The following is an 18,586-nucleotide window of genomic DNA, read 5'->3' on the forward strand; positions in this document are numbered from 1 at the left end:
ATGCAGGATGAGAGACAGGTCAATGAGTTAGGAGACTATTCCCAGGGAGAGGGAAGAACTTTTCTAGGCTGGGACAACAGAAAATCTGTAGAGTATTTTGTAAGAAAGCAGAGAAGCTAAAGAAGGAGCTGAGGGATGATTAAAGAAAGATGTGAATGAAGGAATCACAATTAGAAGAGAAGGGGGAGCAAGGTGAAACATGAAGCCACAGAAACGTGGTGCAGTAGCTAAATCTGAACTGGTAAAAAAGAAGCCAGACACAGAAATTTATCTCCTTGCCAGGACAGTAATTGGACACTGTCATGTTGGTGTAACAGAGCAGCTCTACATTCTCACAGGCAGGATTCCAGTAGGGAAGTGACCAAAGCAGGGGCTGCTGCTGAGGGTGGAAAACCACAGGACGTGCAGAGGAAAAGACAGAACTTGTGTTCAAATGGTCCTATTCATGTTAGCAATTAAATTACTTATCACTTATGGAGTCACTTCAGAGCCACCTGTAAGTCTTTTGAATATGATTGACAATTATAGTGGCTATTTGCTTTTCCTTCTTGGAGATTGTGAAATTTTAATCAAAATTACCTAAGTATAATGAGTTTGCAAAAGCTGAATTCCTAATGGTTTTTTTCCCCAACACTTTTACAATCTGATCAATCTTTAATAATGAGACTGAACTGAAAAAAACCCAATTTTCTAGTCAGACAATGCAATTTCATCAGAAATGAATCATCTTAAGTGAATACATTGATTTATATTAAATTTGATGGGAATATATCAAAATGAATAATTTTACCTTATTTCTTTTTGGCAATATTGAAATATTTTATATTGGCATTTTATTCATTTAATTTCAACTTCTATGATATTTACATTATTTTGATATTCCTATACTATTGCATATAAGAGTTTCAGTGATTCAAATCCTGTATGTTTGTTATTTGCACCGAAAATAAATGTCAAAATGTTGGAATTTCCCTTGGGATCAGAATTACACTTTTTATTTACAATAAAATGTGTAAAGAAATACAGTACTCCAGAGTAAGTCTGACCTTAGTAATTCTGAGCTCTGGAATGTCAGGCAATCTAATATATGGATCAGGATTGTGTAATAAGATTTCTGAATGATTTATGCCAATCACATTTTCATTATTTCCTCACCAATATTGGCAGTGGTAATTCCTTGTACACTAACGCATCTTTTCCATCCAGCTAGATACAACTGATGTGAAATAAACTGCCAAGGGTCCCCTTGGAGCATAGCTTCCAACTTTAAGGGTTGTTTGGGTATTTCATCTTTTTTTTGCTGAATTAGGTCCAATGTTGGTCAATGTATGATTTCAATCCCCAGTATTATCATTGATACTTATTTTATGAAATGTTCTGCAGTGTTGATGAGTTTCAATCCATGTGGAGATAATGTCAACTGGGCTTGCTCTGAAAGTGATCAGTGAGATGGTGAAACTTTATTTAAAACACCAGAATTACACTTTAAAAGATTAGTGGATTTTGTTTTGTTCTGCTTTAATTAAGCACATCACCAATTTAATGTAAAGCCAGATAGCTTCAGCTTGTGCTGAGGAAGTAATTAACACATCAGGTGAAAGTTCACCTCAGCAAATGGTGTTCCTGAAGGTAAGGAAAACTGAATACATTCTAAATTTGTTCATCTTAAAAGATACCTGCATGAAAATTGATTGATTTGATACTTTCCTGAAACAATTACAGTTCCCATTTCCATGCATTGAATAAATGATTTAATCAGCTTGCCTGCTTGAGAAAAACTTATACAAACCCTATGCAGAACCCACTCTGAAATTTAATACAGGTAAACTTCTTGATTAAGAAGTTTGAATTTGGCTGTCTTAATTCAGGTCAGATTATCCTGTCCTAAGGATGTAGGTTTTGATCTGTTAATAACCTCTCTCCTCTCAAAACATTGACAAAGAGCTTAGATAATAGTATTGAGTTTTATTCTGTGTCATTAGCCCCACTGGAGTCTCTTATCCACCTCTTCTCCTCCTTATAGGAAATACTTGGAAACTCAGTGCAATAAATGTAAAGAGGCTTACACAAAGGAGAGATGGTAACCAGAGTTCCATAACAGGCTGTATTGAACTCTCTAAACCTAAAGCCACGCACAGAGTAAATTTTCTTCTTATCAAATCTGCTGGTGATCTGAAAAACAGTATTTTTGTATTTAGTTTCTCAAATGAAAACTTAAGATGCATTTGCTGATGCCTGCTGAAAATTTTCTTGTGCATCCTACTCCACCAGAAATACTGCATGGAACCTGTTTGTAGAAACCCTGAGGGGCAAATGCTGATCAAAACCTCTGAAATTCTCTGTCAGAAACAATGCAAAATATCAGCATAATTTTTTTGCTGTTTCTGTCATCTTACAAGTCCAATCTAAAAATCTTAAATGTACCTGTTTTTTCTCTAACCAGAATATTCTTACCCTGTTTTGGTCTGCAGGGTGGTGGATCTCCCTTCCAAGACAGAAATATTGCTCTGGGAAAAAGTGTTTCTGGTCTCTTCTAGACTCAGGTTTTGGGCTCTACTTTCTATTTCTTTCAGTGTTATTCCACTGAGCAGGGACATCACAGAAATTCCTTCATATTGAACAACACCAACAACTCTCTCCTCCTTGGTTCTTTCCTGCTGAGTGTCTGCTGGGCTGAGCTGGTTCATGGCCATGGCTGGGTAAGGGTGAGTCCATTCTGCCTTGGAGAATGGCTGTTTTGGGAAAACCTGCTCCTGAAAAATGTATTTACTGGATTATAAACACATTACCTTAGATTTTGTGCAATCTGACAGACTGATCTCATGGCAACAACACTGTAGGAATGTGTGTTAGTAAAGATTTTGTGTTGTCAGCTTTTAATATCATCCTTAGGATTTTTTATTTATTTTTTGGAACAAAATAGGGTAATATATGTCACTATGCTTCAAATATGATAGTTAAGAGCATTTTCAAGAAAATTTATTTTAAAAAGCGCCATGTCTCTAAGAACAACCTGCCTCTAAATTCAGGCCTTTCACTTGGTTTCACATGGAGCACATTTCCTCATCACTGGTTGTTTGCCAAACTAAACCATCCGTTCCATATCTACAAACAATCCACATTTGACCCGGGGTTCCCAGATACTCCTTAGGGTTCTGTAAACAGGGTGTCAGACGATTGTTTCAATGTTGTTTTCTTATCAAGAAGAGTTTAAATCCCATCCTCTGCTGGCAAGTTTCCTTCCTAATTGCAGTAAAGTGGTGCTGCCAATGCCATTGAGAAGTGGCTGATAGTGGCAGTGTTCTAAATGACAAGGCACAGAAATAAAGCCCCTGCTCTCTGGAACCCCATGTAGGAACAGATAAATGTATGTTAAGTATATAATTAGTGAGGCAGATCTTGCAGAGGAATCATTCGTGGCCTTTACAGGAAGGATCTGTCTTGTAGGGCTGATTGAATAAAAGGCAAGGGAATGGGGGATGCACTTAAAAAAGGCAAAGCCAGAGCTAACGTTGGACTGAAAAGTGCAAAGAGCAGATGAATTCTGAGAATTTCTGGGGCAGAGAGTGAGGATAAATGAAACAAAAGATACACAGACACAGGGAGGGCAGAGGAATAAAGGCTGGGGTTTGTGAGGAGGGGACAATGATGTGGGTATGATTGCTGCTGAGTACAGATGGAGGGGGAAAATTGCAGCTGTGGGATGAGGTTTGCTGGAGAAGTTGTCAAAAATCAAAAGAGGCAAAGGACAGACAAATATTTTAGCCACAAATTTTTGAAGGAAGGTGATGTACTTAAAAAAACAACCCCACAACTGTGGTGGAGAAAAAAAACAAAGGAAACCCGTGCTAAGGGAAGTGTGGATATGCCACAAGGATGATTCCAAAGTCCTGAGAGTGCACTGAGACAGGGAACCTCAATGACAGGATAAACGCTTTATTTTTCTCATGCAAGCTGTCAGAAATAATTACACTTAATTTATAGTTTTCATTTGAAGATATATTCAGTAGTTCTCAAACGACACTCCTATGTCCAAAAGCACATTCCGAAAGCTCTTACCCCTCCAGCAGAAGTAATTGCTCTCTTTTGTAACTTATAAAAACATGTTTGGCCTCCTCTCATATCTGCCTTTGGTACATGAGCTTAGCAGATGCAGACATTCCCGTGCTGTTTGTTCCAGCAAGGTGAATTATGATTGTAACACTGGGGATGAGCATCTGACGTTGACAAGGTTTTCCTGCAAGTCACCGCGAGGTAACGAGAAGTGTCTGCTTTAATGATCTTCGCTCTTTAAATTTTTATTGTATTCAGCTGGATTTTTTTTTTATAGCCTTTGATTAAAGTTCAGAGGGAAGATGAATTTTAAAAGTCTTCAGGTTTGTTAGATGTGCTACAGCTTGCCAGTCACCCTGCCAAAATTTTCCACTGTGTACTTCTTATAGTTCTGCGTGGTTTAAATTTAATTGACTGCAGATGAGAAGCATTATTACAGATCTGTCATTGCAGCCACTCTTCATATGTTTCACTAGCTGGAATGAGCAGTCACTGGGTTTGTTTCTGACCTAATTCATAATGATGTAAAGCAGCAGTGATTTCACAGAAAAGGAAACAGATTTAGTTGGTGAGAAGGGCAGAACTGGGCTCAGTGCTGTTCCAGTAGTGCTCATTTACAGGTGAGTGCAGGAGTAAAGTCCATTTTTAAAACACTACATTTCAATTTTGTGGGAACAGAGGTACATTATATAAGCTCTTTAGTTGATATAACAATATAATTCATCATTTTATTTTGCTGATTCTATTAAGACAATACACAAAAAAGACAATCTGGGTTTTCCAGCCTAGCCCCTCCTTAAGATACTGAACAGTGTCACTAGAAGCAAAGCTCTAAAGCTCAAAGAATGGACAGAGATGTATTTAACATGCCAACTTATACAAACTGGTAATGTTATTTTAGTGTATTGAAACATTATCATTCCAGCAGCCTCATTTTAGTAAGTTAAAGTAAACTAATTTGTATGTGGATGTCTGGATTTGTCTGCACATTGATTTATCAAGTATATTTGTTTATTAAAGCCCCCTTACTGATAACAAACAATTACTACTTCAGGTAATTGATTTAAAACATGGGGGAGATCAATGCCAGCTGATCCTGTGCCAAGAGTTATAGTACAAATTAATAGAGACCAGAAGTTTACATGCCTTGAACTTGCTCCACCAGATCAATATGTGAAGTAAGACTGACATCCACCAGTTTGTTAACAGGATCTTGTTGGGAATACAAATGTCCAGCACACGGTGGGATCCCTTTTTTTTTTCTGCATATAATTTGTATTAATAGCTGACTTTGGGAGAACAGAAGGCACTATGATCTTAGTGGGAACACACAGGGAGAAGTTGAGACTGTGATCTTGCTTCTATTAAAATTGATTGTCATGTGGTGGATTTGGTCTCTCTCTAATTTGGAAGAATCTCAAAAATTCCTGGGAGTCTTCCCTGCAAAATGCAAATGTGATGTTGAGATGGGAACCCTTCTGTGCACAGCCATTACCAGTATTTTTAGGCATGTAAGAAAGGAAGAGACAGAAGTTAAGATGGACTGAGAGACCTTTTAACAAAGCCCTCATCAGGGCAGAAATGTCCAGCTTCCTGTCAACACCAGCAGTTAAATAACTCAGAAGCTTTTTGAACAATTGCTTGGCTGGAGACAGGAGCTGTGACATCTGTGTTGTCAATTAAAGCTCTGTGAAGTCACTGGAGAAGGACAAGAACAAATACTTGTTAACAGGGTATTGAATATGAATAATCGTCCTCTGCCCTCACAAACTGAAAGTGGTGAGTAGTGATTTACTGCTGAGGAAGAGAGGCAGTCATGGCATGACATGGAATATTGCTCTTCCAAATCAGATTTTCAATATTATTGTATAAGTATTAATAAAATAATCACTGAAAGTAAAGGGTCAAATTAAGGTTTGGAATTTTGTTCCTTAATTACTAAATTTCCTTCCCAGTTATGTCAATAGCTTTTACCTTACTGAGGACTGTAGAAAAGTTTTGTTGTGCTTATAGGGTTGTTTCATCCAAAATCATGAAATATCTGAACTTTATCTAAGAATTTGGGCTTATTTCAATAGTCTGTACATCATATCTTCCTGCTGAGTTGTTTCTCCCACTTGGAATACTTCCATTTGACAGAGTATACTGTATTTACAAATTGGAATTTTCAAAATTTAGTCCAAATTCAGAAGACAAGACTCAGACTTGTCTTTTGACAGAATTTGTACCTTGGGACTCTTTGGACTTTCTGAAGGACAGGCCAATTCACAAACAGCAATAAAGATTTTTATTTCCAGCAATAAAGAGTTTTCAGTTTAGTTTAGAATTTTTGGCCTTTAAAAATGTGTTTTCTACCATTTCTTTTACTAATGGTTTGTTGTTTTTCACAAGAGTGCTCACAGACGGCAAAGTTTAACTAATAAACATGCAAATGTGTTCACAGGAAGGTTTGTGCCAGAAATTTTTATGGGTCGCTGTTCTGCTCCTGATTGAGTAAATCATGGTGACTGCTCTAACTTTCTTCCTCTTTTCAAATTTGGTAACCAGTGACAGCAGGGAAGGGCTGGGTGAGAGAAAGGTTGTCAGTCCAATATCTACAGCTGGAAACATTAAGACAAAAGCCCCTCTGACTTTTCCCCAACCAGAACTTTATATAACATGAGTTTTGCTGACAATTTTAAATAGCCAGTTGAAAGAAATTTGACTCTTGAGTTATTAGTGTACAAGTAATTTGGGATTTTTTTTTAGAAAAACATTGCAGTGGCAAAAGAGTATTTGGGAGAGGTTTTGTGCAAGGAAGGTTTTCTTCAGTTCTTTATTTGAAAGAAAATAGGGAGCAAAATATGTAATAATGAAGCTTTATGGAAATGTGCTTCTCCATTTCAGGCTCAGGGATCTGAGATACTTCTCACTTCACTCAATGGTGCCCTTCAGTTTCTTTGGTTGCCTCTTTCTCTCCTCCCTCTTGGTCTTTGAAAAACATAATACCTCTAAACCAGAATGTTTTACATGTAAAATAGTCCCACTCACTTGTAGACTTTGAGTAATAAGAAAAGAAATTTCAAAGATACATTCAAAGAATAAGAAAAAGGATTTGAAATGTGTTACTTTCTTCTGTTCCCCTTCCAGTGGCAATGTTCAGCACTGATTTGAAAGGCTCAAGGTGTGGGTTGTGTAAACCAGTGCCAGCCCCAGTGTCACCTCCCCTGTCCTCAGTCACCAGCTCCCACTTCCCTTCATGTTCTTCATGTGTCACATCTCACCTGTGTGGGCGTTGCTTTTGGAGCCTAAATCTGGCTCATGGACTGGAGCAAAACCCTCCCTCATTTGTCCTGCTATGAGAGCTGAGAGCTTAAGCTTAGTTCTCGTATTTCTGTTATGCCAGAGACAGAAATAAAGCATATTTCAGGGTTAGCTGGGAGAATATTAAGATTGGTTAGTTCAACCCATGTGATATCCTCTACTACAAACACAGACTTTCTCTCCCTCCAAATAAAATTAGTCTTAACATCTGTATTGCCAGACATTAAAATATCCTGCAAAGAGCTTGAATGTTAGACCTGTGTCCCTAAAGTATTAAAGAAATTTGGGTCAAATCCAACATAATAAATCTAAAGGCTATTGGGAAAATCTAGTTAGATTTTATACTTTTGTAAAATGTCTTTTAATTCTGAAAAAGCACATGGCTGCTATTACATCTCTCAGCAGTTGTGTTTACAGCAAGAAAATGTTCAATTTGTGTGTGATATGGAAACAATGAAGAAATCAAAATATTTAAGATCTATTTAGACTGCAAAGCAGGCCAAATGGAAAGATATCATTGCTGTGACTGACCTACAGAGGACTTGTTGATAAAGAAAAATTGGTGTGCTGATGCTTATTCTGTCAAATGATAAAGCAGAAACAGCAAACAAGGCTGAAATCCCTTTTGGTAAATACACAGCTAAATGCCTCCCAGACCCGCCTCAAGCATCCACTTTTGCTGCCTTGTGATTTGGTATGGCTGTCTATAGATCCAGCTTGCTCAAAGATTTTTCATTTAAGTGTCAGTTGCTGTGGTAACAGCATGAAGAGCAGATCGGAGGGATGCCAGGACCAGATGGGTTTCTCTAAGAACTCCACATACATGGACAGTTGGTGGTGACCCAATTCCAAAAGGTCGCCCACACAGATTTGTACTGCAGCTGACTTGGTGTTGCCTTCTCCAGGGGTCTGGACTTTGCCTCTGAAACCCAGGGGTTCTCTTGAATTTGCAGCCCTGGTCTTTTATCAGAAGCTCACGGACTTCCCATAGAGGAAATGCTGGCAGATTAACAGGAGTGATGGAGTTTCATACCCTGATGTTTATGCTGCCTTCACACTGTCAAGGGCTGGGCTGAGCCCAGTCTTGAGCTCTGTCAAAACGTTGAGTAATTGCTATATGATAATCACACACTGCAGTTTCTCCCAGGCTTAATCTGATTTCTGCACTGTAGTTGCTTACATCCCACCTAAATTCCACCCACATGTAGTTTAACCAATATGACTGATTAGATCCAATTTTTTGTGGTCAGAACTGTGTTACGTACAAGGTGCATCAGCAAATATTTGACCTTTGCTGAGGTCTTGGTTGATTCTCTTGCATTGAAAAGTGAATGAATATTCTTATGAATAATTCAGTTGAAATCGTAGTAATGGTCTGGTGTTTACTATCTGGTAAAACCCCAAGATTCTTTTCCTGTTTTGGAAGGTTGGGGTTTCTGTTTGTTTTTTGTTTTCCTGAGAAATGTGTGAAGGGAATGTGTGTGTCATGGTTTAAACACAATTATGTGGGCTGGGCCAGCCAGCGTTCCAGCTTTATCTGGAAAGGGGATGGAAGGCAACTCCTCAAACAATGCTCATTTCCCTTCTTCTCCTACCTCCAAAATATGTTCTAACATGTTGGTTTGTTCAATCTTGATCCAATCTCAAGTATATTGCAGGTTTTTAGGGAAGTAATGCTATGTCACAGATTTGGGGGAATTAAAGAATACCCCCCAAAACAAGATCCTGCCTGTTCTGTATGGATGATGTGTGTCCTTTGCCTCCCTGGCCTGGCTGTGTTGGCAGATCCACAGCAGTACAGCTGGGTAGGTAAGAAAGTGTGGATCTTGACTTTAAGGGTGTTAAAATCTACTTTTTTAAAAAAATATTTTATAAAAAAGGCATTAGAAGGCATTCACAGAATTGAGAAAAATTTTGTTTTCTGCTTTTCATTGCTGCAGATTTAGTACTTTGGGATACTGTGTTAGACTGTGCTGTGTAGATGCCAGTTTGTCCTCTGATCTTCAAGCCTCTTGCTTCATGACCTCACCAGAAGGTGCTCAGCCCATGCAAATGGCAGCTGATTTTGGACTCATGACATTCCTTTGTCCCTAGTCAGCAAGCACAGTTCTAAAAATGTCTGTCAGGAGGCTGGGATTAAGGCTCCACATCAGTTAGATTCTGTCAGCTTTGCCAGGCAGTCAAAGCAGTGAGATATGAGAATGTGTTGGCTAAATTTATGTGGAGTGTATTCTTTCTTCCTGCCCCTTGGTCACATGTTTGAGGTTGTGCTGCAGCTGGAAAGGCACCACAGGCACCAGGGAACACTCTGTGCCTCTGGCAGGTGCTCCAGGCACTTTGTGGAGGGCAACCTCCCAGTTTCTCTGGTCACAGCTCGGCAGATTAGTCTGCCCACGGTGCTGAAATGAGCCACAGACTGCTGGTCTTCACAGGCTGTGCCCATCCACACAGAGAAGCCTCAAAGTGATTAATTCCTGCATTTTCAGCTCTGTGCTTTGAACATAGAGATGAAGAGAAAATACTTGGCAATAGAAACCCAGAGAGGAACAGATCAAAAAGAAACAGCAGATCTCAGAAATATCTGCAGTAGCAAATGGGGAGACTGGAGAATTTCTGGGACAAGGCCACTGAGTAAGGAGTCCATTTGTGTATTTCTGGACTTGGACCAGGATGCAGCAGTCTGGGAGGTGTTGATACACAGGACTCTAAGTATTAAAATATCCACATCTTCTGCTGGAAATGGTAAGATATCAGCTCAAGTTTAGCATTTCCAGGGAGACAGAGCCCAGCCTGTGATGTTTTAGACAGGCTCGTGCTGTCTCAGGATGTCCCGCAATGGTGTTTGTCAGTAGGCTCAGCTGGCTGTGCATGTGTTCCAGCCCCCCCCATGGTAAAATACTGCCTCATGTCAACTGACATGGGCTTTGCTTTTCTAAGTTTAGTTTGGTTGCTGCCTGCTGAAGTTGCTCAGTGCCTCACAAATGGAACAAAATTACTGGGTGATGGATTCTTCCTGTGGCAATGTGGCAAAAAATTATTCCCCACAGAGGAATCCATGGGCAGAGTCTGCATCACTTAAAGCTCCATTCATGACCTATTTTGGGGAGCTGATGGGTCTCAGATCTCCTGAGCCTCATTCAGTCTGGGCTGAGTTGTATTCACAGGCAATTACTAAATCAGTTTTAAGATTGTTTCATAGATGGTCTTGATTCCTTTATCTTCCAGTGCAAGCTGTTCAATAAAGCTCTAGGATATTTAGCAGAATTTGCTGTCTGAGAGCCTTCTTGATAACACTCCAGTGTTGTTTCCTCACTGCTTTTGAAGATATCTTGAAGCTTTTAAAAATGATCTTTATATCTTGCTGTGCAGTTAATGCTCTAAGTTTCTCACTGGTATGTACAGATGTTTCTTGGATATTGGTGACTGCTAGAAAGTGGGAACGTGTAAAAAAATGCTTAACCTCATGGATCTTCCCTTTTCTTCAGTTACATTTTTTTTGTCTGTTTCCTTCACTTGCAAAATAAACTGGACTGTTCCATCAGAAAGCAGGACTGGAACAAAATGTATTGCTTGAAGGAAATTTGGAAAACTTGAATTTCAACAAGATCCAAGCCTGGATTTTAGAATCCCTTAATTCTGGCCATTTCACAGTGTCCTTTGAATTGGAATAAGTGCCCAAACAAAAAAAATAAAAATAAAGCAAGGTTAATTCTGTGTAAAAGGCCAAAAAGCAGGGCTCATAATTTAGACCCAAACCTAAGCTGGATAAAAATCCTTCTAATTCTTTTATATATTTAAATGTTTCTTTGGGTTACTTCTGTTTTAAAAAAAAAATGGTTTTACTTCTCTGAAGTGCTTGCTGTCCATACACAATAGCACTGGGCAATTTAGTGTGGAGAAGCCAGAATAAATCACACTCCTCTGACTTCTTCATTGAATGAGCTGCTAAAAAAGAAAATAACAGCATCATTTGGAGGAAAAATAAAGCAGGAATGGGGCAGGGTTCCTAGTGGGGAACCTTGATTTGAAACTCTGCAAGCATATTCATATGTAGATAAATGTGGCTTTAAACTTAATGATGTCCAGTTTTATTATAGTCATAAAATTTTACTCTTTTTTATATCCTTACCACATCCATCCATCTTTGAAAATCTGTCTTTAAACACCAAAAGGGAAGAAAAGCTGCTGTTCCTGGGGTCACTGCCATCGATTCCCACCTGGAAGGTTCCTTGATGAGAATGTAACATATGAGCAGCCCTAACGAGCCAGACCAGAGTCTACAGAGCCCAGTATAGAGCCCAACCTAAAGGAAATTAAAAGGACAGGAAAACATCCCATGACAGCCCTCCAGTATATCTTCACAGCATCCAGTGCACTGTAGTATTGCTGTTACTTGAGCTTTAACTGGGACATCTCATGGATTTTTCTGTCTTGGGTTTGCCTGATTGATTTTTGAACCGGTAAAAAATTTAGTTGAACTGGCACTGCTGTGAAAAACGAGGAATTGAATTCTGAATGAGCTGCTGCATTCAGAAATATAAGAACCAGTTCAGAGTGAAGAAGAACTGAATCTCAGCAGCTAAGCCTGCCACCATGTGCTAAATATACTTCAGAACAATCCTTTGTGGCAGATCTCTGGAGGGGCATTGTTGTGAGTGAAAGGAAGGAAGAAAGGAACCTTTTGTGAAATCCAGAGCCAGGGCACAAGTCCTGCAAGAACTGCTATTATTCTGGCCAAAACCTGGAAGATTTCCCATCCTGCTTTAGTCAAGAGTTGCTTCCAAAGGAGATTGCTGCCCATTGAAAAAAAGTAAACCTTTCATAATAAAAATGCACAGAAAATGCTTCTATCAAATTAGACTGTGCAAACAAACTGGCTTTTGAATAGGGGGTTTCTTTATGTGATGCAGGTTGGATTTCTGAAAAGAATTTTGTCACAAAGACTAGACACAGGAGCACTTATTTCTCCCCCTTCCAGCTATTACCCTGGCACTCCGCTCCTTTTACATTCTACTTACTAAACACACAAAACTAAATTTGTTGGTTTTTTTGAGAAAGTTCTCTGCTTGTCTCTGTATTTGTCATAGGTCTTCCATTTTTGAAAAAGAAACCATATTTGAAGCTGTTCATTGAAGCTTAAATTTTGATGAAGGTATTAAAGAGACATATTTGTGGAAGCAAATAGCTTTTGATCAATTATATCTTTGAGGTTTCACTTATTTGTCACAGCTTCTGGTGTATTTTTTTCCCCAAGAATTACAGGAGGAAAACCTTACATGATACCAGATACAAATAACCAAGATCTAGCAAAATAAAAGATTCAGAATACTTTTTCAGAAGGATGCTGTTGGTGAAAGCAGTACTCAAGATGAAATATGAATCTCTACTTCTAGGTAGGGAGCTTGAAAGCCTGGAGATTTACTTTGCATTTTTAGTCTGATTTTTTATTTTTCTTGTTCAGATGTAAAGAGGCATAACACAACATATTCATTAGACTATTTGGTACAGCTGATGATCTTTCTTGTGTAGCATTTGTCTCACCTAAAATTCTTATTTGAATTTTACTCATTTTTTTTTCCAGTGAGATTTCTGCTGCCACAACCTGGTTTTTGGTACATGCACCATGGAGGTAAAGGTGTGTGGGCTGGATTCTCATGTTTCTGGGTGCAGGTGGGGGTGGATTTCAAAGGCTTTTAGAGTTGTTTTATAACCACCATTCTTGTAGGAATGTTGATGGAATGTTGATTTTTAATCATCCTGAAATTCCATATTGCCACTGCACAGCCCGATAGGTGCTGTGTCAGAAACCACCCCCATGGTGATCCTGTGCTCAGCTCACAGCAACAAAGTGTAACATCAGCTCGGGGATTACCTTTTCCTCATCCCAAGGAACGATTGTGACAGACAATTTGAATAATCACCAGGGCCAAGGGTTGCAGGTGACAGGGATGTGGAAACTCCTACGTTTGGAATCTCCCCGCGTTCTCCCTTCGTCAAGGATGTGTTTGGAGCCGCAAGCCTGAGGAACAGGTTTGTTTGCACGAAACCACCGTGATGGCTGTACAGAGGGCACCGTGTGTCCCCGTGTGTCCCCGTGTGTCCCCTGTGTCCCGTGTGTCCCCTGTGTCCCCTGGGTCCCCTGTGTGATAAATCTGGTATAAAAATTCGTAAATAAAATAATAATCAAATGTATAATATAATGGTGTTAATAAACTGTAAAAACCTAGCAGGTAGAAATCTGTACCTAGCCGAGTCTCTGCGGCTCCAGCTGTGAAACAAAAAGCAGGACAAGGACCATCAGACCAAACAAAGACACTAGCCAGCCCCGATAAGAATCACATCCCGTCCAATGCAAGGAGAATTCCTTCTTGAACGGTGAAGCAGAATTCCCCGACGACGAAAAATTCCCCGGCATAATATGCACACCAGAATCAACATAAGACTGGCTGGCTCAATTCGCATAAGAAAAAGACCTTCCCGGAACGGATCCACGGGACTCGGCAAATCCGGGAAGGCCATCTAGAAGAAATTTGGACTTTTTGGTCCATCCTGGACACCTGTACTGCCTCAGGACAAAAACACCCTATAAAACAGCGAACTGAGAATCGTTCGGGGTGGATTTGGGTGACCTGTACCTTGGTGTGCAGACCCCTATCCACCCAGCACTGCGCTGCAGATATCCTATTTTGTGGTTTTCTCTGTTTGTCGGTGATTGGGATTGTTTGATTAATAAACCGTTTCTTTATTAATCTGGATTTTGCCCTTGCGTTTATAACACCTGTGTCCCCCAGCCCTGCGCCCACCGGGGCACAAGGCAGAGATGCTGATGAATCCTGTGTGCTTTGGCAACCTCCTCCTCGGTTCCTTCCCAAGCCTGTGGTGGGAGCTGGGCACCTTTTGACACTCAAGTGGGAATAACCGGGATTCTCCAGGGCTCCCACAGACATTTATTTCCCTGCTCCGGGTGACATCTACCGGCAGAACGATCTCTGTGTTTGCAGGAGGGAGCTTGAAAATATGCACGACGTTTAATGCGTGCACCTAAATCCTACACGGAATTTATTAGCCTAAACGCTTCTCTGTTTGTTTGGGTTATTCTGCGGGCAAAGGGAGGCAGATTTGTGGCAGGAAGGCAGGGTTCTTGGCAATATTGAAATGAGAGCAAAATAAATCACTGTGGAGGGTTTTATAGGCAGCACTTCAGCTGAGCTATGAATAAGTGGGATTATGCTGTCGCTGCCTCCGAGGCTTTTCTGTGGTTTTGTTTAGTTTGCTTGTTCTGCTCTCCCGGCACAAAGGAGCTGTTGGTAGGAAGTGTCACACTGTCAGAGGATACTGAGAGCCAGGTTCTCTATGGAATCTGAGATGGCACCTTTTTGTTTATAATCAATGCTTTCTGGCCCTGGCATGTCACAGGCTGTTGGTTTCAGAAACAAGTGTAAAGCAGGCTTTTCTTTCTGCTATTGGCTTGTCTTATAGGCTTTTTTTTTTTAGGTTACTGACACCGAAAATTAATTCCCTGTTAGAAACACCTTCAGAATACATCAAGCAAAGAACAAGAAGTTAAAAGTGAAGAAGGAGCCAAACCAGATTTTTTGGGTTTTTTAAAGCCCTTTTGGCAGACAGAAAAATTCTATTTGGAAAAGGCAAAGAGTTCATAAAAAAATAGAAATTGGGATTTAAAGATGCTATTCCTGTCCACATTATTAATGTAAATATGTTTACTATGGTCTATGAATTCAGAAGCAAAATGCACTGTACCTACAATGGTTTAGCTTTGGGGGGTTGAATTCTCTTCACTTTCCTGCAACTGATTTGGGTTTACCAGGGTTAAGTGCTCTGCTTGTCCATTTCTCATCTTTCCCTTGTAAACTTGCTCAAGGCTCAGTCAATGTTTTTGAGATCCTTGAGGAAGGGGAAGCATTTTTCTGCTGACATCAAAGTACTTGATTGAAGACTTTGCAATGAGCAGACATAAAAAATCAGCACAGATTTGGATTTTTGAGAACCCACAGGATGTAAAGACCCCTTAGATTCTGCTTGGTCTCTTTTAGAACAGTGACCAATTTAGATATGATTCTATAAATGTGTACTCCAGAGCTATATTCCTGGCTGTTAAGCCAGATGTTGCTGTGCTCACAGTGTCACTTCATTATACAATAAATGCTTAAATTTGTCTTTTAATTATGGCTTAGAAGACTATTTCAGGGAAGTTTACTAAAGCAGGTCCCAGAAAGACACAAATGCCAAAGCAAGTAAGAGTTTTCCCTGTGAGGCAGACACCAGACACTCACTGCTGTAGGTGTAGGTGTTTTCCACAGCAATGTTCTCTGTTTGCTCTTGTGTAGGATGTGAAAAAGCCCCTGATGCCCTCAGACTGCAGCTGGACAATGAAAGAATGTTATTGCTGAAGAAAACTCCTGAATGATGATGAAACAGAGAAATTCACCTTAAACTGCTCCTTTCCTAGGATGTGTCTCTGGGAGTAAAGTCAACCTGGAAAGAAGTTTGACAGCTTTGGTTATATTATAGCTCTTGAAAAAAATAGTGTTTGTGTGTGTTTTGGGGCTTTTTTTTTTTTTTTTTTTTTTTTTTTAATGTTAAAAGCAAGTCCTATAGATTTAGTATAGTATAGTCCTATACTGAGAGTTTATAGAAAATAGGAAACTCCTGAGAAATGCTTGTGATAAGAAGAAAATTCCTATGATCCAGGTGGACTATTCTATCCTAGAATAGGTATTTTCCACAATTGTTACTCACTCAGTATAACTTATAGGGAATGACACATTAGTCACTGTTCTGGGACTCTAATGACCCACAGCAGGATAAATTATGCTGTGTGTTCACACAATTGTTTCCTTGAAATACGTGTATTTTTCTGTGAGTGCAGGCTGGGATCACAGGATGGTTAAACACATCATGACTGTCTTGTGAGCACATGTAGTTATTCCTGCAGGCAAGGTCAGCTGTCTTTGTCAAATTTATACACAAATTAAGAGAGTTAAGAATTCATTTTCTCACTGCAATTTGTGAGAAAATTAATGAATCGTCTCTTGGTAGGTGTTTTAAATGTGAACAAGAAAACTTCTGTAAGTAACTCACCATGAAGCCTGTCTACACTGACGGTCCTAAAATCTAGGAAAGTTGTAGACCTGGGAAGATGGGAACTAGCTGGTGTTGTGTGATGGGCAAATCTGAATATTTGCTTGTGTATTACATCACTTGTGTTCCTTGTCCTCTTTCCTTGCCATGAATATTTACCTTACTCTTCCTTCCTTTCATTTCTGTGGGTAATTCCTCACCGTCTCCCTCCACTGTCTGTCAGTTCCTCTACAGAGCTCTCTCCCAATGTCACCTCATGCTGAGAGCATCAGGTACCCCACCTCAGGAGAATCTGAGCTTCCTCTCCACCTGTGACACTTTCTGATGACAGCATCACACTGAGATACCCTGAAAACCAGCTTACACATAAAACGAAGAAATAAATAGTGCTGAAGATTTGTTAAATCTTGGAACAACAAACAATTTCCTGCAATACTGATCTTTGCAGAGGGTGCTGCTGTGTGTGTATATATATCTCTCTGTGTGTATGTATACGTGTTTTTAATATATTTTATATGTTTTAAATACATATTAATTAATTTGTATTTGTATGTTAAAAATTATATAAAGAAATATATTATTTTTAAAAATATATTTATTTGCATAAATATATATTACCTTTAGCCAGTCCCGATTTCTCCAGGAGCTCTGGAGCTGATCCCCGCAGTGCTGTCCAGCACCGGGAGGTGGGGCACGGGCTTTGCTGCTTCCTGCTGCTGCTGAGTGACAGCACCGATGTCAACACCAATCTTTAGGTGTGTAAGGTGCAGAAGGGATAAAGTAGCAACAGATTGCATATTAAAATTGCATAGGTGAAATAGTAGAAAGTGAGAATTTTTAATGCTGCTCTCAGAACCGGAGCTGGTGGGCCATGAGGTCTCTTGGCACTGCTGATAAGGTTGGCAAATCCAGGTGGCAGAGGTAGGGAACTGGGAAAAATAGAAGAGTAGGGAGTTGAACTAAGGGAAATACCATGTAGCTCTATTTGACACTGTTTCTGAAACTGTTTGGGGCAGTAATTAACTGAGAACACTGACTGTACAGATTTCAGCTTAACATAGATGTATTTTCTATGTTCGCAGCAAGGACTGGGCAAAATCTAATATAAAAGCTGAGTTTGAATATAAGGCAAAACTTTTTCATTGACATTGAGGTAAGTTTAGATCAAACCCACAGAACTCCTCTAGCAGAAGTGTTAGGAGTTTATTCCACTGTAATTGTGAGCAGAGAGACATCTTCTGTCTCTGGACAAGCTGTGAGAAACCCAGCCTGAGCTTCACCACATACAGGAGTCACAGCAGTACTTGGCAGCTTGCAGGAGCCTTTAGTTCTAGGTTGATAAGCACATAATTGTGATTCAATTAAACTCAGAAAAACACTGTATTGATACCCACAAAGAGTTTTTTCCTTCCCTAAGCTGGTTGGTGCAGTCAATACACATCCCTGTTTAGGAGCACATAGTAAAAGGTGCATTCAGATGTTTGGAAAATTCCATAACTGCCCAGAAACAGGTGCTCTGAGACAGCATTGCTATTAATTTCTCAAGCATATTTAGCCACTCTGAATGGACTGAAGTCCTTTTTTTTTTTTTTGTAGTTTATAGAGTTGCATCCTCTGGATGCACTCCTCAAAATACTCTGCAGATAAAGGTGTGTGTTAACACAAGTTGTTAGTACCATGTTCTAAATAACAATGGACTTGAGCTCTTCCCCAGAGGAAGAATTTAACCCCCACCTGACTACAACCTTTTCTCAGGGGGTTGTGGGACCCATAATGTCCCCCTTGAACCTCCTTTTCTCCAGGCTAAACAACCCCAATTCCCTCAGCTGCTCTCATCAGACTTGTGCTCCAGCCCCTTCCCCAGCTCTGTTGCCCTTCTCTGGACACACTCCAGCATCTCAATGTCTTTTGTGTAGTGAGGGACCCAAAACTGAACCCAGGATTTGAGCTGTGGCCTCAACAGTGCCCAGTACAGGGGGACAGTCACTGCCCTGGTCCTGCTGGCCACACTACTGCTGATACAGCCAGGATGCCACTGGCCTTGGCCACCTGGGCACACCTGGGCTCCTGTTCAGCTGCTGTCAACCAGCACTCCAAGGTCTTTTGCCACCAGGCAGCTCTCCAGCCA

The sequence above is a fragment of the Zosterops lateralis genome (assembly GCF_965231275.1).
Source record: "Zosterops lateralis genome assembly, chromosome: 11".
NCBI classification, from domain to species: domain Eukaryota; kingdom Metazoa; phylum Chordata; class Aves; order Passeriformes; family Zosteropidae; genus Zosterops; species Zosterops lateralis.